Below are 26,499 nucleotides of genomic sequence, written 5' to 3' on the forward strand. Positions count from 1 at the left end.
GACAGTGGAGCAGCAGATGGAGGCAAGAGGAAGAGGTGTGTGGGAGCTCTTGATTCTACACCAGCCTGACCTATTTCTCCCTCCTCACTATCCAATCATCTGCTGTCCATGATTAGAGGAAAAACATATTCTAACAACTATTGTAAATTACTGGGGGCGGGGGAGACTAAATAAAATATGATCCTATTTACAGGTTATATTCTAACCGGGCTGCAGTATACAACATGCCAGGAGTGCAGTTATCGGTTCTATGTATTGTTTTAAATATATCAACCTGAGGACAGAATATTGGGTTTTGATCACAAAGCCTGAGTGATATACAGTAATCTGTTCTTAATCATTTCCCAGCCTTCGGTAGGTATAGCCATGTTCCCAAAATATCTTCTTTATTTCCTTGGTAGTTATTAGCTCAGTCACCTGGGACCATTTCTGATTCCCTCCCTCAAACCATACTTTTCATGAAAACGTTTGAAATTAATGCGGGAAACTGCTAAAAATAGAAGTTCTTCACTTGCACTTTAAACGAATAACGAAATGCCCTAAATATGGCTTTTGCTAAAAGAAACGATCGTAAATATTTAATTTCTCTGTACGCATCCCGCGTTTCATGAACTGTAAATCACATTATAATAGCGATTAAAAATAAATAGCTCTCCGTTTGCGTTAAACGCTTTGGGCCCGTCATCCTCTTGCGCAGCCATAAAGCTGTCGGCTCCCTCTGCTGTTAAGCTCGCGAGCAGCAACACAGCTCGCAAACACTGGAGCGCTTCGGGGACGCGCCTTAACCCTACCCGGAGGCGCGCATAAAAATGGCGGAGAGGCCGCCCGACCAACCCCCTGCCAGGACGGAAGTGTCACGTAGACCACTTCCGTCCGGAGGTGGACTCGCTGCGCGCGCAGACAAAAGGTGTACGGTGAGTGAACAGGGCCAGAAAAGTATCGCGCACGCGCGCACATTTTCGCGCGAAAGCTGTTTTGGGCGCCTTCCCCGCCGGGCGGGGCCTGCTCGAGTAGTGTGCGGACGCGGCCGGCAGGAGGCGCGCTGGGTCTGGTTGGCGACAGCGGCGGCTGCGCCATTGGCGGGTAGGAAATGCCGCCAGATGGCGGTTTAGGATTGCGGCTCTACTGAGGTGCGGCCCCCGGCACCGCCGCTTGTTCGTTCCGGCCCGGCTTGGCCCCGGCCCGCCTGGACCCTTCTCCCGTGGCACCGTAGGATTCCCGGGGGCGCTGGCCCAGCTGAGGTAACGCAGTCAGCGCGGGCGGAGGGAGGGGGGCTCCGAGGCTGAGATCCAAGATGGAGGCGCGAGGGGCGGGGGCAGCGGGCCCGCTCTCTCTCTCGCTCTCCCGCTCGCGCTCTCTCCCTCGCTCGTTCGCTCACACTCTCGGGCCGGGCCAGCGGGCGGCAGCCAGAGCGAGAGCGGGGAGGGAGGGAGGGAGCGAGCGGGCGGCTCTCGCCCGAGGAGGTGGCTCCTCCCGGGTGGCGGCCCTCTTCCCCTCCCGGCTCGGCCCTTCTTTTCCCTCCCTGCGGGGCCGGGGTGACAATGGAAGGGCGGCGGCCCCACGGGGCGGCCTCGCCTCGCCGACCCCGCCAGTGCCTTCTCTGGGCCCGGAGCCCGCCGCCGTGCGCCCGCCCCCGCGCGGGGCCTGCCCGCCTTCCCTCGCTCCCTCGAGCGCGCTTTCCCCGGCTCGTTCTCGGCCGGGCGGCGGCGCTGAGCGAGATAAGGGTCGACCGCGCTGCCCTCGCTTTCCGGGGGTGGGTGGGTTGTGTGCCACGGGCGACGCCGTGGATGAGGAGCCGGGAGAGGCAGAGGGCCCACATAGCGGGGACACGGGGGTGGCGGCCGTGAAAACCGGTGGCGGGCGAGAACGCCAAGGCGGAAATGGGGAGGCCATTTGGGGGTAGCGCTGATCCCCGAGGGGGTTGGCCGAGGCGGAATCAGAGTAGATGCCTAAAATAGCGGGACTGAGTTGGACTGAGCCGTTGTGGGAGATATCAAGTGTTAGCTCCTGGTTGCAGCTCTGGTTCTTGAGGAGGGAAGAGCTTTAGGGGCAGAGTTCTGGTTAATACTGTAGGGTGATGGGTTGACGCTAGGCACAAGTTGGAGTAAGTGGAGAGTGGCCACTTAGGATGTTTCGGTTTTGGGGGAGTGGAATAATTGGTTGGTAGGTGACCAAAGCAGTAAGCACCAGAAGTTCTGTTCTGGTGTTTAAGATCACCTTGGATCTTTGTGTTCCTGCCTCGTGACATAACTTAAGAATGTTCTACAAGTTGTATTGACTGGAACACAGGTCATCTTGTGCTAGACGGCGTAGCCTGCAGGAAGACTAGCTGTGACTATGGGACATGCAGCAACTAGTGGATCATATAACAGCAGTAGGGAATGCTAGAATGTGGGGAGGGGGGAGGGACATATTACCTTGCAGGGTGGTTTTCATCACTGATTTGAATAGGCAATGCCCTGCTCACTTGAGAGGAAAACATGTGAGTCAAGAGATAGGCCAATAAAAGTTAGCTTACATTTTTGTATAATCTTACAACCTTGTACCAAAGAGTAATTTATCTCCTTTGTATTATAGAACATTTTGTTCTTGTCAAAGAGCAGAACATCAACTCATATACATTATAAACTTACTCACCACACTTTTTTTTTAGGTAGTGCTCTTCCTAAGGTTGAAACATTGTGTGTGGTTAAATAGACAATACTTTTGAACATGTTGCAGAATCTCAATGAATATTGGGAGTTTTGATGTATAGAACTAATATAGATGGGCGCTTTGCAATTAATAAGTTGGTTGCAATGTTCCCTTTTTGTTCCACTGGAGGAGGATATTTTTAGATTTATTTTCCTTCACCAGAAGGTCCTAAGGTGGGTCACTACAATGTAAAATTCAAAAGTAAAACAGTTTAAAACAAATTACGACCAGACCTAGAGTGGGTCCTAAATAAATACGTCAAGTGTGATAAGCCAAATTAGTAATACAGAAAAAGCTGTTCATGTAAGAACCAGAATGGTTTCACCCAACTCTTGAACTGTTGACGTTCCTCTGAAAATGATTTGAGCAACCACCCATTGGAATAATATAATACATTTAATCTTCTGAAGATTTGCTTAAAATAAAATTCTGGGAAACTTGCTTAAATGCAATCTTGGCCATTGCTCAAGATCGCATATTAATTAATTTTATTTACAGCTTATTTGTTTAAAACATTTTAACTTTGCTTTTTAGGACAAAAGGTTTTCCCCAGTGGTCTGCTCAGAGAAGATCTATTGAAAATAATGGACATATTGGGACCGTTAATTTCAAACTCTTAAATTGGATACAACCTAAAGACCTTACAAGATTTCTTACAACCAGCAATTTAAGAGCAGTACAGCGAACAATTATAGAACAGTAAAAATTGAATATATAATGAAACATCATCTGGTCAACATAAAAACATTAAGAGAAAAGCTAAATATGGGAAGGGACCTTAAAGGTAATCCAGTCCAGCAATTGCCAAATATAGGAAATCTGCTACAGCATACCTGATAGGCTGCTATCCAGCCTCTGCTTAAACTTCTAATAGCCACTTTCTAAGCAGTCTGTTCCACTATCAGACAGCTTGTTTCATTAGGAAGTTCCTGACGATTAATTGAAATCCCATTTCATGTCATCTGCACCCATTGATTTGGATCCTGCACTCTGGGGCTGCTTCTCCCAATCTGGTGCTCTTCAGAGGTTTTGGACTTCCACCAGGGCCCCAGCCAGCATGGTCAATGGTCAGGGATGATGAGGATGCAGAGTACTTGATGCCTGGCACTTTGATTAGAATACCAACAGGAAATACAATCAGTCAAACAGATAATATTTGATTATAACATGAGGAAACTATTAGGCTTCTACTAACATCTTAGTAGTCAAATCTTGAGCAGATTTGAAGTTCCTGAAATTTCTTTAGAGGCATACAATATGCTAGATTGAATGTAACCAGTGTGTGTGTTTGGGCAGCATCAGTGTTAGGGCTGTGGGTGGGTGGTTGCTGTCCCACACGTTGCCGAGCTCAGGGGGCGCAAAATTGAGAAGATCCATAATTGAGAAGATCCATTTAGGGGTACCAAATTTTGGGCTCACACAGGGTGCCATATTATGAAAGATTACCAAAGTCCACCCTTGGTTTGGGGCCGAGTCAGCTTCTTTGAGAGAATGGTACAGCTGGCTAGTGATATATAAAAACTTGGTTGAGTATGTTGTTCTTATACCTAAAGCAGGCATGTCCAAAGTCCATTTCAGGACTTTAACCTGAATACTTAAGTGTGTGTATGGCTTGAATTCATTTCAGTAGAGCTTCAGGGGTTTTTTTCTGCATTGTGCCAAAAGGATGCAATCTGGATTTCATTGAAATTACCAGTTCACATTGCCATTTATGGAGCTGCATTTCTATTTTCCCTCTCCCTCAACCCTTCAGGTGTGTAGAAGTTGCATCAGTGAAAGCAGTACTAGATGATTTTGGGCCAGAGTTAGCTGAAATGCTAAATTATATTTTTGTTGTTACTTAATTTGCTTCCTGTTCAATCCAAAGAACATTAGAAGAGCCCTGTAGGCCAAAGGTCCATCTGGTTCAGCATTCAATTCTCATAGTGGGCCAAAGAGATGCCTATGGGAAGCCTGCAAGCAGGACCTGAGTGCACTGGCCCTCTCCTAGCTTGCAGTTCCCAGTAATTTGTATTCAAAGGCATACTGCCTCTAGCAGTGAAGGTAGGACAAACTCTTTGTGGCTTGTAGCCACATTTGGATGTACATTCCTGGGTGGGTAAACCATAGTTGAGCAAACTAGGAATGACTGTCAGCCTCATGCTCTTTTCTTATCTCTTCCCATGCCTCTTGCCTGTTGGAACACCAATCATGCTTAGCTTATAATACCATTCTCTTTTATGTCTAAAATGAGGAACTGTGATTTTAATAATCACTTTATTAACCAGAATATTAAACCATTAATATTTTGTTAGACTTTTGGGCTGCTGCTGTTGAATAAGCAGCATCATTCAGCAGGGGATTGGCAACTACAATATGGTTTGTTGGTTTCTGGTGGATATAGAGTGGTACCTCGGGTTAAGAACTTAATTCGTTCTGGAGGTCTGTTCTTAACCTGAAACTGTTTTTAACCTGAGGTACCACTTTAGCTAATGGGGCCTCCTGCCGCCACCGCACGATTTCTGTTCTCATCCTGAAGCAAAGTTCTTAACCCGAGGTACTATTTCTGGGTTAGTGGAGTCTGTAACCTGAAGCGTCTGTAACCTGAGGTACCACTGTACCTGATACTGTTACTTATTTGTCTATCAAGATGTTGCTATACCACCCTTTGCCAAAATAGTTACAGGGTGTTTTCCATCAGAACAAGGTAATACAAGAAACACAATACATGAAATACAAACAAATAAATAAATGAGTAACAACTAGTAAATTCAAACATGTTTGAGCATTTCTTTTACACAGTCTTCTAAAGGAATCTGTTTGGTTCATTTTTTGAACTACATTGTTGAAACACATTATGGGAAAAGAAAATTATATCTATCATAACAACTTACTTGATTTAATTGAAAAATCTTTTTTGTAAAAAACAACCATCTAAAATTTTAACAAAGTATAATTCAAAAGACATTACATGTTTCAAAAGATATTCAAAAGCAATTATATGAAACTTATAACTCAACTTCATGCACGGGAAGAGATACCTATTATATGATTTGTTTAATGATGATTAGTATGAAAAGAATTGACCAAGACACTAATTAACTACGTAGCTGTTCCCACAACATTATTGTAAAGATGAGGTTACCAGCGGTCACAAACCTTTTTGGACGCATGGGTGAATTTGGAAATTTGAGAAACTTGTGAGCCCCACCACAAAATGGCTGCCATGGTAAGTGTGCCCAGTCAAAATGGACAATATATGACACAGATGGGGTCTCAGCCCCAAATGCCAAGAAGCAAATATTTGGCCCCACTTCATATAGTAAACTACCAATTTCACTGGTGGGGTTCAACTTGCCCATGAAACTGAACACAAGGCTGCAGTCCTATGCATTCTTATATGCAAGTAAGGTCCATTTAACTTGGTGGGATTTAAGTCTGAGTAAAACTTCATAAGATTACTCTGCATTTCTCATCCACCTCTTGGGTGGCCAGATGCAAAGTACAGGTCCTGAACAGCATTAGAAATTCCCCAGGTGCCAGGTGTGTTTTGCAACAGGCGTGGGTCCAGTTGTGACCACTTGGGACATCTCTGTATGCCAGGTAGGCAACTGACATTTCCATCTGGCTGGCCCGCCCAGCTTTCTTAAGCAGGTAAGCAGAAGGGCTTATTTATTGCATTTATATTCCACCTTTTTCTCCAATGAGTACATGGTTCACTTCCTCAGTTAATCCCTACAATGACCCTGTGAGGTAGATTAGGAGGCTGTGATTGGTCCTAGGTCACCCATTGAGCTTCCTGACTGAGTTGGGATTTGAACTCTGATCTCCCAGGTCCTAGTCCGACACTAGAACCACTACACCACGCTAGCTTTCTAGAATACTTCTGCTGTGGGGCAGCTATACAAATTAAGCAGGTAAATACGGGAAAAGTGAAAAGGTCACTTAAGACAAGGATATGAAATATTTTTCTTGAAGCTTGAATTTGTTTTATTCTGGATTGTTTTATTTGACGTTTTAATGTGTTGTAAACCGCTTTCAAATTTTTTCTTTAAAATATAAAGCAGTATAGAAATGAATACAATGATAATAGTAATAATAATTATTATTCGTTCCAGAAAAAAACGGTTCTTATATATTTTGTTGTGGCAACTGTAACTGAGGTGCCATTTGGAAATTACCGGTAGCTTATATATCTGAGTTTCTAACAGTAGTCCTGAACCTTGGACAGTTGCCTAAGTTCCATGACAAGCAACATCTGCTGAAATTCCTTCTCCTAGAAAGTATTAAAAGTGAAGGAGTCCTGTCTTACTCTCCTATCTTCATCTGCCCCCCTCTTTCCTAAGGCTGGAATCAAAAGCATGCTCACATCGGAGTAACTTAGTGGGGCTTGCTTCTGAGTAGACTTATTTATAATTGTTATGTTCATCCTAGCCACACACAGTCCCTTCTACACAAGCATACTTTTTCTGTGCAGTGACTAGTGATGTTAAATTCTTGAGAATAATCTTTTGGAGAATATTCTCAATTAAAGAGGTGTCTAGGTTTAAAGCTGCTGTGTAGACACAGAATTTACAATCAGAAAGGAAATGGAGTGGGTGCAGACAATGAAGGCTGAACAAGGAGGGACTGGGCAGTCAGGAGAGTAATTGATGAGCAATTCAGCACAGAGGAGAGTAGATCACCTGCTGGGAACTATTGCATGCCTTTGGGGTGCTGTGGTGCTTTTTCACATCATGTTGGCAACTCCAGAAGTTAACTACAAATAAAATGATCGGCTGCATGTTGGCTTAGTCTGGAGATCTGCTTCCACTCAGGGATAATTGTGAAAGTACTTGATATGCCTTTTAAAAAATCTAGATATTTATATTGATATGCCTCCATAGGTATGAAACAAGTTTATACTATGTTGCCGTCAGACACCAGCTGTACATGCTATTATTATGCATTAACAGGTTCACTAACACAACTCCCCCTCCCAGCCCAACTCAGCAGCTGATTTGCTGATGCACTTACCTTTACCTGCTGAAACAGTGGCCAGGAAATCCAGAAATGCAGAGGTGAAGCCATCAATTGCACTGCTTGAAAATTTACTGATATGTCTTGTCTTTTTAAAAAACTTGAAAAAAGAATCTTTCTGCCTCCCTTTCTTCGAGTCGGTGCTTATTCCTGTTGCCTTTTCTTTTCAACCAGCTCTCCCCTCTTCCCATTTGCTCTTGCATACTTCTACCTCTTCTGCATCTTTATTTTTGCTGTGTGCAGTGAACTGTGCAGTTTACTCCTAACAATTCATTCTAGTAGGTCTTTGCAAGTGCCAGTAAGGTTTTTGCCTATTGCAGGCAGAACTTAAAACCAAAGTATGCCACAAGTTAACTCCAAAGTATGGTACATTGCCATAAGTCATATGCCATACACATACAAATAATGCATATACATTCATCCCTTCTGCTGCTCAAGTGCCTTGGTGTAGTTTTGCATCTGTTCTAATGAGCCAGAGAACATGCTTCAACATTGAATGGAAAAATCAGGCAAGAGCACAGCCTGACTGTGATGTAAATGGGTTCACAGGCCCCCCTACCTGCTATCCAGTTGTGCTGCAAACCCCAGCTGCTTGCACTATGTATGATGAAGCATCCCCCACATTAAAAAAAATCCCAGAGTGGCTTTTTATATCAGTAAAAACTGAAGACAGTACCTGTATGAGGCTTGCAGTCTTGAAGAAAGGGGGGGGGAGCAAATTCAGGCATAGTTCTTAAATTTATAGTTGTTTGATTGCACCTTTGTCCAAGGCAGTGGTATCCAAACTTTTTTCAAAGAGGGCCAGATTTGATGAAGTTAAGGGCCATGAGGGCCAACCAAAATTGTTGACCTTTTTTAGGGTTGAAATTGTTGAGCTTTTTTATGGTGGAAAGTGTTGAGTTTTTTTCTGGGATTGAACATGTTGAGGGTTGTTTTTTGTTGTTGTTTTTTAGGATTTTACCCCAGGAAATAAACTGCCAGATTAAACAGACCGGCAGGCCAGATTAGGCCCCCAAAATGACTTTGGACATGCCTGGTCCAAGGAGTTCAGGATGATGGCTGTGAAGTTAACCCACTTTGTTCATATAATAATTCTAATGGGGCAGGTTAAAGAGAGAGAGAGATAGTTAATGGCCTTGGGCCACCTAGTCAGCTTTATGGCCGAGCAGGGGTTTGAACTCCAATCCCTCTGTTTTCATACTTAACTCACAATATCAGAGATCAGAGCTGCATGTACATGTACACTGAGTCCAATACTACATGTGAGTACTGGATAGTGTCCTCCACGTAATCATGATTTCACCATAGTAGTGATACTGGTGTTGATAGGATGGTTCTGCAGCTCTACACCATACTAGCTGCTGATGCTCAATATTGTGTGCTACATTTGCAGTTACAGTGCAGCTATATATTAGTCATCTTAACATGTTAAATTTCCTCTTTTCTCCAGTTAAAATTAAGCTTCATCTACTGTTCCCTTAAAAACAGCCTTTAAAAACTACATGCTGTATCTCACAGACAGTATCATGTTCTACCATGCTGCATTAAATGCTACAGTGAAACAAACTAAACGTTTTATCTCAGGAAAGGTGGTAATTTAACAAAAGCAGATGGCTTTGGTGGGTAAGAATCCTATGTATAGATGTACTTAACATATGTAAGCTGCGCTCTTTTCTAATGCGAAAAAATATATAACTAATGAAAACTGAAAATACCAAACTAATTGATTGTAGACTGCTGTTTGTTCTTTTGTGTTTACCCCAAAGCAGCAAGCTAGTATACTCAAGGTGTATGAACATTTACTTGGTAAATCAGCCTGTTTTAAAGACTGCATTAACATTATAGGATGCAAGGCAAATTTGAGGGAAAAACGCTTGGTGACTTAACTGATGATGTTTATTACCAACATGTAACTGAAGTGTCATAGCTAAGGGGTAAAGCACATATTTTGCATACAAAAGATCCAGGGTTCAGGACTTGGCATTTGAGGTGGGATTTCTTTCTCAGCCTACCAGAAGCCAAAGAGAACTGTTGTCAGCCAGTGCAGAAAATATGGAGCAGAATGAACCAATTGTCTGATCCGATGCAAGGCAAATTCTGTGATATGTCAGTTGTTCCTAGCACCAGTACTGTGCTTCACAGTTCAGTATGAGATGATTGTATCAATTGGGAAGATGCAATGTGCTAGACTACAGCCCTATAATGTAGTTACCCTTACACAGGGAACAGACGTCTGTGTGAATTATAACTAAAAGATCCTGTTTAGTAAAATTCAGAACATACTTAAAAGTATGTGGATAGAACTCTTAAGATAACTGGAATTGGCTTCTCTGAGTAACCAGCTATTCTGGACTGTATACTTTGCTGTTGCCAGAAGGGGTTGAAGGGGTTAATGGAGGGAGGCTGACATTTTAGCTGTGATTGAATAGCTATTCAATGTTGTAGAGTCAAAAGGCCACTGCTTCACCAAAGAGGAGGACTGTTTTTCCGAAAGCCGTCCTTCTATTAGCAAAGAAAGGGTCTTGCAGAATGATTAGTGGGTGCTTGGGGAACACCTTTTTCAGTTTTTAAAGTTTCTGATTGAGACAAGTCAAGAAATAATCATTAATTAGAGGGCAGTTGAGACTGTGTTGTGAATTTATGTGCTGACACAGGAGGTTTAGGGCATTGGACTTGAAGGAAGATTACCCTTGGCAGTTGTTTATGCCATTTCATTCCTTGGTGTTTTGCTACCTAATATTAAGATATACAAATGTAAGGAAAAACTTCTAGCATCTTGAACAGTGGTCCTCATCTTAAACAGTGGCCCTCTACTTTTTCTCTAATATATGGAAGGTATCTTATTGTTACACAGGATTTTTCTGTATTTCAAATCATGAAAGGGACACCTTTTTTAACATTTACAGAACATTCAGAAACCCTTGTAAAATGCTGTGGGTTGAATCACTGCAAGTACAAGTGTGCATGATTCTGTAAGAAGTGCAAAACCTGATGGCTGAATGCTGGATGAAAAGGCTGTTCTAATTATTTTTGTTGGCCTGAACCTCTGATTCCTCCCTGCTGTTCTTGTGGGGAGAGAAGGTCTCAAGAGCAGTAGGTGGAAAAAAACTCATTTTGGTGTATAATTTTGTATTGCAATTCAGCATTTGTTGAACCAAATTGATATGTTAGTTTCTCCAGACTCTGGATCATATTTCAGGCAATGAATCCTGAGGGTAACAATATCTGTTCAATGCGCCCGTATTACAATCATTGCATTTTAAAATTTTCCTAAAATAAACCATCTGAGGCAGATTATTCTGTTTTACAAATAAAATGCTAGAACAGTGAAAAAGATCAAATTGCTTAGACATGGGTTTTCCAAAAGGGGTTCATGACCCTCAAAGCAGGGTGGATTGATTTCCTGTATTTTTTCGTGTATAAGACGCCCCCATTTATAAGACGCCCCTTATTTTTGGGGACTCCAAATTAAGAAAACACCCTTCAGCACTATCCGTGTATAAGACGAGCCCCAATTTTAAACCTAATTTTTTGGTAAAAAAAAACCCTAGTCTTTATACACGGAAAAATACGGTAAATCACAGTTATCTAAATGAGCAAGAAATGATGCTGATTTAAATCGACACTATTCCTAAACAATTCCTAAATCTGACCACTAAACCATGTTAATTTACTAAATAAAGTACTGTTACACTTAACATATTTTTGTCTCACTGTAAAAATGTTTCCATTTTTAACCTGTAGAGGTAATGTTTTTTAAAATATTTCCCTAACCATATTGTGCCTTTTTTACAATGGGCATCCATGACAGTTTAAGGTTAACAGTGCAATCTTGCCTACTAAGAAATAAGTCTCATTGAATTTACTCTCTGGCAAGTGAGTGATTGCATCTTAAGTACGGGAATATAAGAACATGTACAGTAAGTTACCTTTTCCCCGATTGTTACTACTTTCTGCATTACTCTCTCCTGCCCTAGTTCCACCATCTCAAACAAAAAATGAAATATCCAATGATTGATAAAGTAAGGCTTAGTAGCTATTTGAGAGACAAGAGCAATTCCGTTTTTTCATGTGACCATGAAATGCCCATGTTTGGTAGGTAGAATATAAATATTCATGTTACGGTGAATTGTTGGTTTTTTAAAATAGAAAAATTTTATTTTACTTTGTGTATCTGGTAGAGATTGGTTCACTTTAACCCCTAATGGTTGGGCAAACCTGCTTATGTCCAGACATTTTTTTTATTAAGCTATTAAAAGAGAAGCTTAGTGGCTAGTTTTATTCATTTTAAGTTAAATTTTAAAGATTTATTAAAAACATAAAAGCAAAATGCTGATTTATATCTATGTGCAACAAATGCAACATGAAGAACAAGGAGGGGAGAATTAGTAGTCAAGGAGAATGCCATTTTTGTTGTACAGTACGTCTTTCACATTTTAAGCCTCACTGAATAGAAGTTTCAAAAGCAAGGTAAGATAGGCGCACCAGACCTTAGATGGTCACTGTGTACCACATGTGTGTGTAATGATTTTCAACAACTGAATTGTGTTCAGAAAATGCTTTAGCTTGTGGTTTCTGGTGGCATGTGCAGAGAATATTGGTTAATGTGAAGTCAGTCTTGACCTTGAAGCTCACTGTGTGGTATTGGACACAATATGTCTAACTGACCTCACAAGTTTGTTCAGAGGCTAAAAGACTATAGCGAACATTAAAGTAGCAAAATGGTGTCATAAAGGAATTGTGTTATAGCTGGAACAACCCATTATTATTTTTCTTAAATTGTAGCATGTCATTTTTTCTGTGCTATGCAGATGTGAAGAATTGCTTTGGAATACCGTCAGTAGTATTTTGGGTTTGGAGGGCAAAAAATATGGCAGGCTAGATGTAATCAACCGGTAGATAGTAGTTGATGTTCTTCTTATCCCCGTGAATGAAATCAGGGCCGAGAGAAATCATCCTTCCCCCAAGTGTACTGTTTTACAAGGTCCTTCTTCATTAAAACTTTACAAGCTGTTTCTTTGAATTATTACGTGTTAAGTATGGAGTCAGAGATTGCCATCATCCCATATGCTAATAATGAACTCAGTCTCTAAGTGCCAATCCTTATGTACCGTATTTTTTGCCCTATAGGACGCACCTTTTCCCCTCCAAAAATGAAGGGGAAATGTGTGTGCGTCCTATGGGGCGAATGCAGGCTTTCGCTGAAGCCTGGAGAGCGAGAGGGGTTGGTGCGCACCAACCCCTCTTGCTCTCCAGGCTTCAGGAAGCTCTCCGCAACCCTTGGGAGACCGGCGCGACTTTGCACCGGTCTCCCCAGGGTTGCGTAGAGCTGCCTGCATCCCGAAGCCTGGGGCGCGCTGAACAGCGCGCCCCCTGGGCTTCGGGCAGCTCTCCACAAGCCTGGGGGGACCGGCGCGACTTCCCGCCGGGCTCCCTAGGCTTGCGGATAGCAGCCTGTTCTGGGGGCTGGGGTCGGGGGAAGCTCGGGCTTCCCCCGCCCCAGGCCCGCGCCTGGGGGGAAATAATTTTTTTCCCCTTTATTCCCCCCCCCCAAAAACTAGCTGCGCCCAATGGGCTGGTGCGCCCTATGGGGCAAAAAATACGGTAGTTAAAACAGCACTGTCCATGCATAAGCAGAAGGTATAAGCAGGCTTTGAGGAACCCCAAGGGTTTCAGAACTCTTAAAACTCTTAAAAATACTGCCACAAAAACAACCTGGTGAGAACTGAGCAAACTAAGTAGCCACATAATGCTGTGTGAACCACCGAGCAGGGGGAACTGAATTGAGTGGAATGAAGAGAACATTTCATGCTTTCTGAAACCCTCCTTTTTTTTTTAAGGCTTTGACCCCAAGGTAAATGGGCTAGTGTGAGCATGATGAACACAGGGTTAATTGTAGTAACCAGTGCTTATTTTATATATGCTCTGCAAACAGATTCTCTACTAATTGCTTAATAAAAATTGGTCATCCAATAATTGTACAGACTGATTTCCCACTGAGGTCCTTAAACTGAAATTCTGAATCCTTATAATCCATCCAAAAATAAGAGGTGATAGTTAATTCCTGACTCCTTTCCCTTCACGCTTGGATGCTCTGGGTTATAGACCAGTTTCCTTCTGAGTAGGTCTTTCTGGTATATTGTCACTTCCTTCACTACTGAATTGCACCAAATCAAGAATATTATTTCCTTGAGATTAGATGGTGAAAATTTGCAAGAGCACTCTTGCGTAAGAGTTTCCTGGTTACTTGTTAGAAACATTTTAAGAAACTTTGAAAGCATCTATACACACTTGACCAGAGTAAATCTTAAAAACCTTCCAAAATTATTGACTGTTAAATAATATAAAGCTGTCTTGCAATCACATTACAATGTATATTATGACGACATACTTGAACATATGGTTTTGCCTTATTATCATGCTACCTCTGCCTGTTACAGCTGGATGGGATAATCAAGGAGATTTTTGCCAGTCTTTTTAGATGATTTAAGAAAAATGTTATGACTTTGGATTTGGTGAAAAAATGTACATCTATGTAGTATTGTCCCATCCTACTACTACAGGGTGTAAAAATGGGGTGGGTGGCACTGTGCTCTAAACCACTGAGCCTCTTGGGCTTGCTCATCAGAAGGTCGGCAGTTCGAATCTGCGCAACGGGGTGAGCTCCCATTGCTCTGTCCCAGCTTCTGCCAACCTAGCAGCTCAAAAGCATACCAGTTCAAGTAGATAAGCAGGTACCACTGTGGTGGGAAGGTAAGTAGCGTTTCAGTGCATTCTGGCACTTGTCACTGTCCTCCGTGCACCAGTGGCGGTTTAGTTATTCTGACCACATGACCTGTGGACAAACAGCGGCTCCCTTGGCATGAAAAGCAAGATGAGCGCCGCACCCCATAGTCACTTTTGACTGGATTTAACTGTCCAGGGGCCCTTTACCTTTTACCTACCTACATGGTGTACGTGTAGTATTTTGATTTATGTGGAATGCCTCCCATTGGGAAATATTAATCTTTAAAGGCTGGTTTATTGTACATGAACAGCATGCTGGTGCATGTTGCTTTAAAGCATATGTTTCATTCCTTCCTTGCTCCTGCTGATGTTGCACTTGGGGAAGAAACAAACTAGAATCTTGAGCTTGTGGGTTTTTTTGCACCCTGCTTGTAGTTTTCTTTGGGGAAACAAAACTTGAACCCAGATTCACACATAGCAATAAGATGTATCATGGTGGGGCAGGAGTGTGGGCTTTTTAGCAATGTGCAGAATCCCACTGCTTGTAGACATGGAATCCTTGTTTGCTTTAACCATAGTTTAATGTGATGTAGAAACCAGGCCAAAACACATATATAGCAATTCTGTTTAAATATTCCTTATATAAGCAAGGAATGATAACTTTATTCTAGTAATAAGCAGCCTGGAAGTTAGTGGTATCTGAATCTTTGCTGATCCTGGTTGGAAGTCTAAGAAATGTCTTTTTTCTTTTTACAAGAGTTGTTTACCATTTCTTGAAATATAATTCTTCATGTACCTACTCCAACAGATGTTTGGAAGGTGGCAGTGAGAGGATGAGCCTTCTCTGTGGTGACTTCTGATTGTTGAATTCCTTCCCCAGGGAGCACTGCTTGGTGCCAGAAGAAGGATGAAGATTTATTTAATTTTATGCCCAGGCATTTGGACAGCTTTAATGGTTTGGCTTCTGGTCATTTGTTTTTGTTGTTGATCCTTAAGTGGCTGCAGTTATTAATTTATGCAGTTGGGTGATTTTTGTGGATGAACGCTTTTAGTATATAATGGTACCTTGGATTGCAGCCGTTTTGGATTACAACCATGTCAAACCTTGAAGTGTGTGTCCCTTTTTTTGGATTACAACCCATTTTTATTTTTATTTTGGAGGCCCCATTCGCGAAAGCGCACCTTGGGTTACAACCTGTTTTGGTTTACAACCAGACCTCCGGAATGGATTATGGTTGTAAACCAAGGTACCACTGTATTTCACTTCAGTGGATTTCTATTGTATATTGTATCTTTCCCCTGCAGATTGTTTTTGGGATGCCTTTTGAGGGAAGTCATATATAAATTGGATCTAATCTAATCACAGGTGCTGTTGAAAGTGTCAATTTGATATTAGGTAGTTTGGCCTTTGGGTAGGAAGGCACCATTTCCTTCTGCCTACAGAATATTGTTGCAACCTTTTTGTCTCAAAATTGGTAAACTTTTTACATTTTCATGGTGCTCAAAAGTTTTGACAGGCTGAGGTAGAGGTTGGTGGAAAGTATTAAATAAATATGAAAGCAAGTAATAATATAATACATTGACCACATAAGCTGCAATGAATAATTAACATTTTATTTTATTTTATCAAGAGATGAGGCAAGTTTGGCTTTTTCAGCTGTGCTATTTTTTGTAAGCATTGAGCCTCTTCCAAATATTAAAAAGGAAGATAACCCATATAAGATTGGAAAATCTAAATTGTGCATATATGCTAATTTAAGTAATTTCAATTGACGATGGAGATGATTCTATATTAATATTGTTATAGTATAACTCTGTAGTATAGTATCTGGTTGACAAATTGAAACCAAAATCAGATTAGCAGCAATCATTATTGATAGTAGAGCAGACTCTTGGATAAAAAAGATGGTAGTAATCCAATTACAAAGGAGCTAGAAATGCATCTCATATTTAAAATGGCAAATGTTCTTAAAACCTGGTGTTTGGATAGCTATGGCTGGTGATTTGGTGCATGAAACAGGATAAATTAATGCTTTACCTTCAAAAATTCCTATTTGTATTCAGTTTGATGGTCATCAGAATTCCTTTGTTGAGATGCTACAGCAGTGATAAAGAATATTCATGCATTCATAGACCCACAGTAGAGTCCTAATATTAGATAATATTGGCAACAAAAGGTGGGTTGTTTGTTCCTAATTTAAAGATTTATTATTATGCTGCCTAGTTAGTTGGTCTTCTGGTTTTTGAAAAGAAGAAATAAAACTTGTGGTTGAAGCTTGGACAGAGTACCATTCCAACTCATTGAAGTTTATGTTATGAATATTAGAGATTCGCTTAGTATAGCCAAAAATAATTGTCAAGGAATTGGGGCACTGTAAAGAATAAGACTTATAGTTTCTTCAGTGCTTCCCAACTTTGCAGAGTTTTTGACCCCCTCCCCCTCATTTACTTTACTGCTTGTCATGGATGGCTTTGTGGAAGCTAGTTTGATAATTAGAGAGGGTTCTGCAGTACTGCCGGCTTCAGCAGTAACATATTTTCCCAGTGACTGCATGTTTGGATTATTTTAATTTGAGACACACTTGTAGTCTCTTTCGACATTATGGGAAAATTGGAGAAGGAAGAGGATTCTTGCTCCATGTTGGGTGGGAAAAACACCCTTCCCTTTTTCTAATTTTTCTCACTTGTGTAAACAATTCAGGAAATGATCGGCCTTTCATTTCATGCTAGGCTTGCAGGAATTCTGGAATTCAACAGGAGGGGCAGGGGTGGAGTCTAACTTCCACTCTGGAACAAGCATGGAGGCATTCAGAAGAAGCAAGAAAGTTGCAAAGTGAAAGTCTTGACATTTTCATGAATCCTCTGTACATGAGAACTTGAAAGGGGTAGAATGGGGTAACTTCAAATAACAGTTGGCTATTTAAGAGAACTTGAAAAGAGGTTTCAAGAGTTAACTCAGTGGAAATGCACCCTGAAGCTAACTTTTTATCTACAGATGAAATTAAAATGGGCTTAGTAAAAATGGTTGTTAAAAATATTGGGCTCCAGCAGATCTGAAATGTAAGACACTGCCTACCTTGGATGAATACTGGTGAAACAGGTCTGTGTTAAGGGATTGCCCTAGTCATTTGCACTAGTCATTCATCACAGATAGATACACTTCTAATTATTATAAACATGAAATATTTAGGTTACTGTAGAGGATATACTATATTTTTATACTATCTGTGTTAGATGCAGCATCTTATTATGTGCAAACTTTAAAAATTGCACCAAAGAAGATGTAGGTGAAGATTACACCATAGCTTTCTTCAGAGCTAATCATTTTCAGTACAGTTATGTCTTCTGTGTCATGAAAGAGACTGCCCTACTTTATCAAACAATTCCTTTCGCTTTGATTTTGTATCGGAGAGTAAATGACGTGTGTGTGTGTGTGTGTGTATTGGGGGGTGGGGGGAAATCTTCACAAAATAAGGTGCTTTTTGTCCTAGTTACCAGCGCCTGAGAAGTGAAGCATGATTTGCATATGAGAAAACATCTGCTTGCTTTCATGATACGTTAAAGTCTTGCTTGCTTTGCATGCCTTCTAGCCCCCACACAATCATGACAGATTTTATGTAGGCAAACTGTAGACCAGAGGTTGGTTTTTTTTAGAGTTCTGGTGGTAATGGAAGAAGTTGAAATACAGTAACAGTATCAAATGCTCAGAATCCACCATGCAAGTAAAAGAACCAAACCAAAACAAAAAACGCCAGAAAACAATGATAGCCTTTTAAAAAAATATTGATGATCTTAAGGTATTGCATAGAGTTTTAAAGCAGTGTCCGGGTTCTTTGTTAGCCCAACAATTTATAAGGCTCTGCTTGAGCTAGGAGGAAGGAGGCAATTTTCCTGGTGATAAATCTGCTGAGTAAATATAATCTTTCTATTGAATGTGTAACCCCTGAATTACACTAAATGTTCCGGCTTATTTTACAAAAGCCAAAGGCAAGTATTAGACTTTTCCAACAACATTTTGGTCTTGAAGCATTAAGCAAGTATAAAGAGGCAGCTTGCATTCCGAATCCAAAGAGCTTAGCAGTATTAAGTAATTGAAATTATAAACTTTTGAACAGATGTATCAAGACTTTGAAAATATTATGCCTTCCCAGAAAACCTGTGTTTCATATATACACAGTCTAAGAGTCCCATGAACTAGGATCTTTAGTAAGTGATAGTGGCATCTCTTGACAGATTTATCCAGTGACTTACTTCTACACAGATTTTTACTTGGGGACAATTCTTATTGAATCTACAATCATAATATACAGAGTTAATACTGCCCTGAGGAGTTGCTGAGCAAAATATATATGAACGTTTGAATGAATCGCAGCGATGATGGCCACATCAGATAAAAGCGAGGTTGAAGTTTAAATATTCAGCAGATGTGCATCAGCAGTTGAATACACAGGAGTCTTTGTCTAAATATGCTGTGTACCTTTGAAGCAGTGCTGTCTCCAAACTAACTGCTATCTTCATTTCAGTGTATCACAGTTAAGGAGAGGCATTAAACATTTTGGGTGAGTCTTCTGTTAACTTTAAAGACAAGTAATAAAACAGAAAAGCAACATCAGAACAATGGGAAAAACATTGCAAATTCTGCTTTAGCTATTTGAACATGCCTTCCAATAGTTATCCTAGCTTTTCCTTGTTTTCTTAGAAGTTTGGTTTACTAGAGTGACATGATTAGAGATTATGGAGTGTTATGACTTGGCTCATAACCTACCAGACGTGGGCCCACTATCTGTTGGGGCTTCACCACAACCAGTGTGATCAGCAGAGAGTGCACAACACCAGCATGGTCTTCCAGCAGAACACCAGAGTTTTTCTGCTTTTTAGTAGTCAGCCTTTTCCAGAAACCCCAGTTAAGAAAACTCCTTTCCCACTCAGTTGAGTTTAAAGTATAAAGTGTTCATTGTGTCAAGACATAGCTAAACACGATTACTACTATAATAGAGTTCTAAGAAGTAAAGAAGTAAAGAAACAAATATACAGAGAGATCCACTAGCACTTTGCCATGCTAGCTCACACTGCTATGTAAAATCCACCAAACATGGTTTCTCATAGACTCCCCCCCCCCGTTGCCCCCAGACAGCGAATGCAATGCAGTCTTGGTTTTTATACCCATCTCTGCAATTACACAGATTCCTGAGCTAAAGTGAGGATGGATGAGTCAGCAAGCCAGGCTTTCAGCCTTGTACTGTTGCTAGGCTACCCAGTGCACCTGGCATTCTATCTCTAAACAAGATCCAAACAAGAGGGATATGCTAGCTCAAGAGATAGACCAAGCAATTAGTGTAATTTCATTCCCTTTTCAAATTACACCAACATGGAAGAGCATTGATGGTAGCATGCATGTTTAGGTACTTACATAGTATGTAGAATTAAGGTCTATTGACCTCTGTTAATCTTCTTTCTGTGTAATGAGTTTATAATTGTGATACAGCTTTTGTAGCCCCTCTGCTCTGGCACATTTCTTTCCAGTTCAAGGAGCTAGTCCCAGTATTGACTCCATTGAGTGAAACACCCTGGTCTAAGTAAGTACATATGCTTGCACATCCTCTGCACATATAGCTCATGGAGCAGGAGGAACTGGAGCTAAATCTGTTGTCCATACAAACCTGACTCAGGACGTACAGTCATACCTCGGGATAAATACGCTTCAAGTTGAGCGTTTTCGGGTTGCTCTCACGCATGTGCAGATGCTCAAAATGACATCATACGCATGCGTGGAAGCGGTGGAACGCGACGCGCAGTTGCGTGTTACATTCGCTTCAGGATGCGAACGGGGCTCTGGAATGGATCCCGTTCGCATCCAGAGGTACCACTGTATCTCTAAACATATCTGCAAATGGCTTCTCTGTGTTCAAGGAACAAACCCTTCTGGAATGTGAATGCTGGGGGGATTTAACTCAAATGTTGTGCTAGGGGAGCTACTTCCTGAAGGAACCAGTAGAAGTTGAATTTTTAATTATTATTTTTTGCAGGTCCATACTTGTAGTTGCCTAAATTGCACACATGCTTGCCTTGTTTTGCCTGCTTGTAGGCTCCAACATAGTATATTGTGTTGCATAATATATCTGTCCCACATGTTAGCATTTAATAATCCTAGACTGGTATATGCACAGGAAAGAAAACTTTCTGGAGTTCTTTAGAATATATATTTACCGCAGCCCAACATGTATTACATTTTTACTCTTAACTCTGTATTTACAGAGAGTATGTAAGTGTATAGGTGAGATTAAAAGTGGAATCCAAGTTGGGCTGCAATAAATATATTCACATCTGTTCCTCATACAAACATTTGTCACTCTCGCTTTTCTTCATCTGTATGAACAATAGGGTAGTTCCATTTTTTATATATATAAACTTAACAAGATCCTATTATTGGTCTTTAAATGAATGTAAAATACATGCTAAAATGTATCTGAAGTATTGTAGATTTCAGAGAATGAATTAGATTAGAGAGCACACCATGCAAGGCTTTTTATCCCCTATTTTCTACATCTGCAGGTTTAAGCAGCTGCAGTAGATTATTGGCAGTTAAGCTGAATAAAGATGATGATGATATTTGTAGGCTGCCCTTCTGACTGGGTTGCTCCAGCCGCTCTGGGTGGCTCCCCAGCAGAATAGTAAAAACACGATAAAACATCAAACATTAAAAACTTACTACACTGAAGAAGTGTGGGCCAAACAAAATAGTAAAATAAAATGTGGGAGGATAGAGAAAGGTGTCTTTAGAATTTATGGCTGTTACATTACCTTGTTTTGAAATTACTATGGAATGAAAGTAACAAACTTGGGCTTAAAATATTTAATGTTGAGGAGAAGGAAGTCTGTTTCTAAAAAGTTGGTGATAAATTCTCCATACTCATCTACTGAAATTGAGATTAGAGGATATTGTGTTGGAAGTAATTCAGTGGCAGACTAAGAGGTAGTTGCCAAACCTTAATTTGGTTAACTTCCAAAATTTGGGCATTGTGTCAACTAAAAGGTCATGATTTTTTGTAATTTTATTTGTTGAGACTGATGGGAGGAAACTCCAGCAAAATAGTTAGGATACTTTAGCTTTCCAAATGGTTGTGATGTTTGCTTACATATGTTAATCAGTGTTAATTTGCTCTTCCATCTTAAATCAGGTGATAGAGGAGGTAGGGTAGCAGGAAAAAAATAAGCATTTTTCTGTGTGCCAGCATTAACATTTAAGGCATCTTGGGTCTTCTTGCCAGTGTGGTGTAGTGGTTAAGAGCAGTAGTCTCTTAGTAGTAGTAATTAGTAGTAGTAATCTGGGGAACCGGGTTCGTGTCTCTGCTCCTCCACATGCAGCTGCTAGGTGACCTTGGGCTAGTCACACTTCTCTGAAGTCTCTCAGCCCCACTCATCTCACAGAGTGTTTGTTGTGGAGAAGGAAGGGAAAGGAGAATGTTAGCTGCTTTGAGATTCCTTCGGGTAGTGATAAAGCGGGATATCAAATCCAAACCTCTTCTTCTTCTTCTTCTTCTTCTTCTTCTTCTTCTTCTTCTTCTTCTGCTGCTGCTGCTGCTGCTGCTGCTGCTGTAGAAGAATGCTGACACACAATTCCTGGCAAATTTTCAGTAGTTAAAAAAGTTGAAATTCATTGCTTTGCCTATTTCTGATATTGGAAGCACAAAATACAAGCATTATGTTGAGATGGCGAGAAGGCTGCATTAGGCACATTTCATGTAAAAATACAGGTTAATAACCAACACTAGTCATATGCAGAGTAGACCATTGTAATTAATGAACCTCAGCAAATTAAGTTCACAGATTTCAATAGGTCTGAGTATGACTTGTTTGGAAAGTTTTGGTTATAGAAAAGCATGTACAGTGGTAACTTGGGTTACAGATGCTTCAGGTTACAAACTCCGCTAACCCAGAAATAGTACCTCAGGTTAAGAACTTTGCTTCAGGATGAGAACCGAAATCGTGCGGTGGCGGCAGTGGGAGGCCCCATTAACCAAAGTGGTACCTCAGGTTAAGAACAGTTTCAGGTTAAGAACAGACCTCCAGAACGAATTAAGTTCTTAACCTGAGGTACCACTGTACATACTCAAAACGTTCTGTCAAATAAATGACTCAGTTGTTGAAACAACAAACCATCATTTGGTGCATACTCCACGGCCATTTTATATGCCACTTCAGTCAATCAATGGCAGAATATTATGGGGTTGATCTGTGTCTTGGACTGACAAGACTCCAGGAGATGCTTTCTGACTCTAGCAGGAGAGTGCACTGTGTTGATATTGGTATGCTTTTCCTATTTTAAGACTTATCTGTTTAATCTGTGTAAGTTATTCAGTTCTGAAACCATGAATATTCTCTTTTGATGAAACATAGATACTTACTTTTAATTTTTTGGAAAAACACTCTCTTCCTTAGTGTTTGTTTACTTTTAATATTTATGTCAGCTACCCAGTAACATGGAGGGGACGCAGGTGGCGCTGTGGGTAAAACCTCAGTGCCTAGGACTTGCCGATCGTATGGTCGGCGGTTCGAATCCCCGTGGTGGGGTGAGCTCCTGTCTTTCGGTCCCAGCTCCTGCCCACCTAGCAGTTCGAAAGCACTCCTAAGTGCAAGTAGATAAATAGGTACCGCTTTATAGCGGGAAGGTAAACGGCGTTTCCGTGTGCTGCGCTGGTGCTGGCTCGCCAGAGCAACTTCGTCACGGTGGCCACATGACCCGGAAGTGTCTCCGGACAGCGCTGGCCCCTGGCCTCTTAAGTGAGATGGGCGCACAACCCTAGAGTCGGACACAACTGGCCCGTACGGGCAGGGGTACCTTTACCTTTTACCTTTACCTTTACCCAGTAACATAGTTCTCTGGGTGGCTTACATGCCTGAAACAAAATTCAATGTTAAAATGCAAATATTACAAAGAAAATAGCAGCATACTAATTTACATTTAGAGAAAAACTTAAATATTAGTTCATGGTATAACTGAAAATATACAACATAGAAAGAAGGGATTAAAAGTCATGATTTTAAGAACACAGATTTTAAAGGCTTTGGAGAATGAACTCTGAAAGATGACTCTGGGAGGCCATTCCATATCTAAGGTGCCGCCACTGAGGCAGCTCTTCCTTTGCTAGACATCTGTTTCGTTTCACTTGGGGGCATCTCTGGTCCTCAGGATCTGAACAGCCAGGTAGGCATATGTGGGAGAGGGCATTATTTTCAGTTCATGTGAAGAAGCATCAATGAAAATGGGTTAAACCAGGGTTAGGCAACTAAGGCCCGGGGGCCAGATGCGGCCCAATCGCCTTCTCAGACGGTCCGGGAATCAGCGTGTTTTTACATGAGTAGAATGTGTCCTTTTATTTAAAATGCATCTCTGGGTTATTTGTGGGGCATAGGAACTCGTTCATTTCCCCCCCCCCCAAAAAAATAGTCCGGCCCACCACATGGTCTGAGGGTTCCCAGGGCTGAAAAAGGTTGCTGACCCCTGGGTTAAACTATCAAATTGCCCAACAACATGTGAAACAGAAACTAACAATTTAACTCCTCCAGCTCTGCTAGGCATACTCCAGCTTGCTGCCTGTTTTAGCCCAAGCAAACAGCCTTTCTCCAGCCTCCCCCCATGCTTAAGCCTCATTTTAAAAATCATGCTGTTCTTACGCCTCTTTACTTGCTAAGGGTTGTACGCAGTGCTTCACTAGTGGGGTCCCACTGGAGCAGTGAGACAACCATTTCCTCTCCTCCCACTGCATGCCTCCAAAATCTTCCCCAACCATCTGCAGCTGATTTTGAGAGGGGACAAGAGTGGTGGAAGATGATTCTTTGTTGTGTGCACAGAAGTCCCTTGTGCCAGTGTATGTGGCATACGGCTCTACGTTTTTAGATCAGCTTCTTTACTTATTCCTCTACTTACCTGACCCTTCTCTTTCTTCCTTGATCTTTTCTTACCTCTATGACTTATGCAGAAAAATCCCTGACTAAGACAGAAAATCAAAGAATAAATTTTAAGAAAAAAAAGGAGCAAACAGCTTAAGACTGATAGGTTCCAAGGCTCACAAAAGATGCTTAATATGGGTCTCTTTGATTACCAGTCCCAATGGATCCATGAAAGGGCATGCCCAAAAGAAAAGGCCTTAGTTAATCTGGAGGCATATTCTAGATCAGATATGGACTTCTCACTTTTTGATGAGACAGTCTGGAGCAGAGCTGCTATTTTAGCATGGCTGCTGTGAAATCTGGTCCTTGGGGAAGTCTCCCAAACCTTCTCTTACATATATTAAGGCTGTGTCTGTTGTTTTGTATTTTTAGTTACTGCTAGTGTGAGGGTGGTGTTTTTTAAAACTGATTTTATTGTTTTTGTTACTGCAGTTGTATAGTGCATTGAGTGTAAATTTCACAAGAAAAACAAACAGATTTTTAAAGTACAGTGGTAGCTCCGGTTGCAGACAGGATCCGTTCCAGAGGTCTGGCCGGATCCTGAGGTTTTCACAACCAGAGGACTGCTTCTGTGCATGCGCGCGCAGCAAAACCCGGTAAAATACTTCCGGGTTTGTCACTTTCTCATCCCAAAGTTTATGTAACCAGAGGGTTAAGTAAATGGAGAGGTACATGCAGTAACTGATGATGTTACCATTGCAGGTCTTTAAAAAAAAGAAATTTGAAAATACTGCAGCACAATTCTTCCTCCATAACCAAATGGTGTATAGTCAGCTAGTCTCTTAAAAGTTGAGGTGGGCCTCCCTCCTTTTCTGACCTCCTTTTCATCCGTTGATTGTGATAGATTGCTTGATGGGCTCCCAATAGGTAATACAAAATGCAGGCCAGGAAATTGTAGTATGCTGTGCAATGTAAGTGCCAGGCAAAAACATTTCTCTTTCACCAGGCCTTTGGCTGATGAAACATTCTGTGGCTTTTTAAATGTGTTTGTGGGAGTTGGGTTTTTGTTTTATTATGTATTTTGTGTTTGCATGCTGTGAACTGCCCTGTGATCTTTGGATGAAGAGCAGTATACAAATTTAATAAAAAATGAATTATTATTATATTAAGGCCTCTGATATCAGATCAGCATTCCAGCTACATTCAGGTATTAATGAATTAACTCCACCACTTGTTTCCATGTTTCATTTTTACTGGCTTGATAAGATCCTTTACTCTCAGTGTGGAAGATGGTCAGTGCCTTAGCAAGGTTGTACCTTGGAATTTAGGAGGACCATGTTCTATGATGACTTGAAACTCTAAGTTAGGAAGAGAAAACTATTAATATATGCCATGTGGATCAGGAACAGTTGCATGCATATCCTTTTCTACATGTTTGCATTGCAGATTGTCTAATTTCATTTGGCCAAGATCATTGCAGTTCATAATTACCATATATATTGAGTTTTGCTTGTGCAATGTCCTCATTGCAGAATTCTTGCAGACCACATTTAAGACTTTGGTGTCAAACCATTCTTAAACTCTTAGATAAGATCTCACTACTAGAGAACCTTTTTTGACTTACTGTAGATATTTTCTGTTTATATATTTAACTTTAGCAAAAAGACATTCTTTTCTGTCTTAACAAATTATAATCCTAATAAGTATTGTCACAATAATAAAATAATGCATACATTCTAAATAATATTTGTGCTGCACATGACATTGCTATCATAGGAATTCAAATTTAGAAAGTCAGTAGGCTTTCTCTTTGTTTCAAGCATAGTTGCCAGGATAAGGCAATCAGTTTTTGATTCACCTAAGTTAGATTTGAAGGTAGCTGATGACAAAAAGAGCACCAGCAAATATTCCCATCTTTTCCTCTGGGGAAACAGCACCACAGCCAAGACATCAAAAGGCTAGTTCTTGTCACTGATGATTATTACATAGGGAAAGAAGGGATTTGCGAAGAGAGGCATAAGGGCACAGATCTTTGTAAGTGGCCACTTGCAATAGATAGGTGTGTATGTTACATGTTTTGTGCTGTGATGCAGGTGATGTTAGGATTAAAGGATTACCACAGTGATGGTAACTACAACGTGTTCATTTAGCATTGTGTTCAAATGCCCCAATAGGCAGAAAATTCTGTGC

General features: G+C 41.1%; 1 protein-coding gene across 2 annotated transcripts in view; it reads left to right on the top strand.

The window, feature by feature from the left end:
- Positions 1–1,018: 1,018 nt before the first annotated feature.
- Positions 1,019–26,499, top strand: part of STAG1 (stromal antigen 1) — a 107,567-nt gene continuing 82,086 nt past the window's right edge. Inside the window, exon 1 of one of the 2 annotated variants that reach the window (XM_053389733.1) lies at positions 1,019–1,241. The gene's annotated coding sequence lies outside the window, so the exon portion shown is untranslated. The remainder of the gene's footprint in view (positions 1,242–26,499) is intronic. The other variant, XM_053389734.1, reaches the window with a different exon arrangement.

Source organism: Podarcis raffonei, chromosome 5 (genome assembly GCF_027172205.1).
Source record: "Podarcis raffonei isolate rPodRaf1 chromosome 5, rPodRaf1.pri, whole genome shotgun sequence".
NCBI lineage: Eukaryota > Metazoa > Chordata > Lepidosauria > Squamata > Lacertidae > Podarcis > Podarcis raffonei.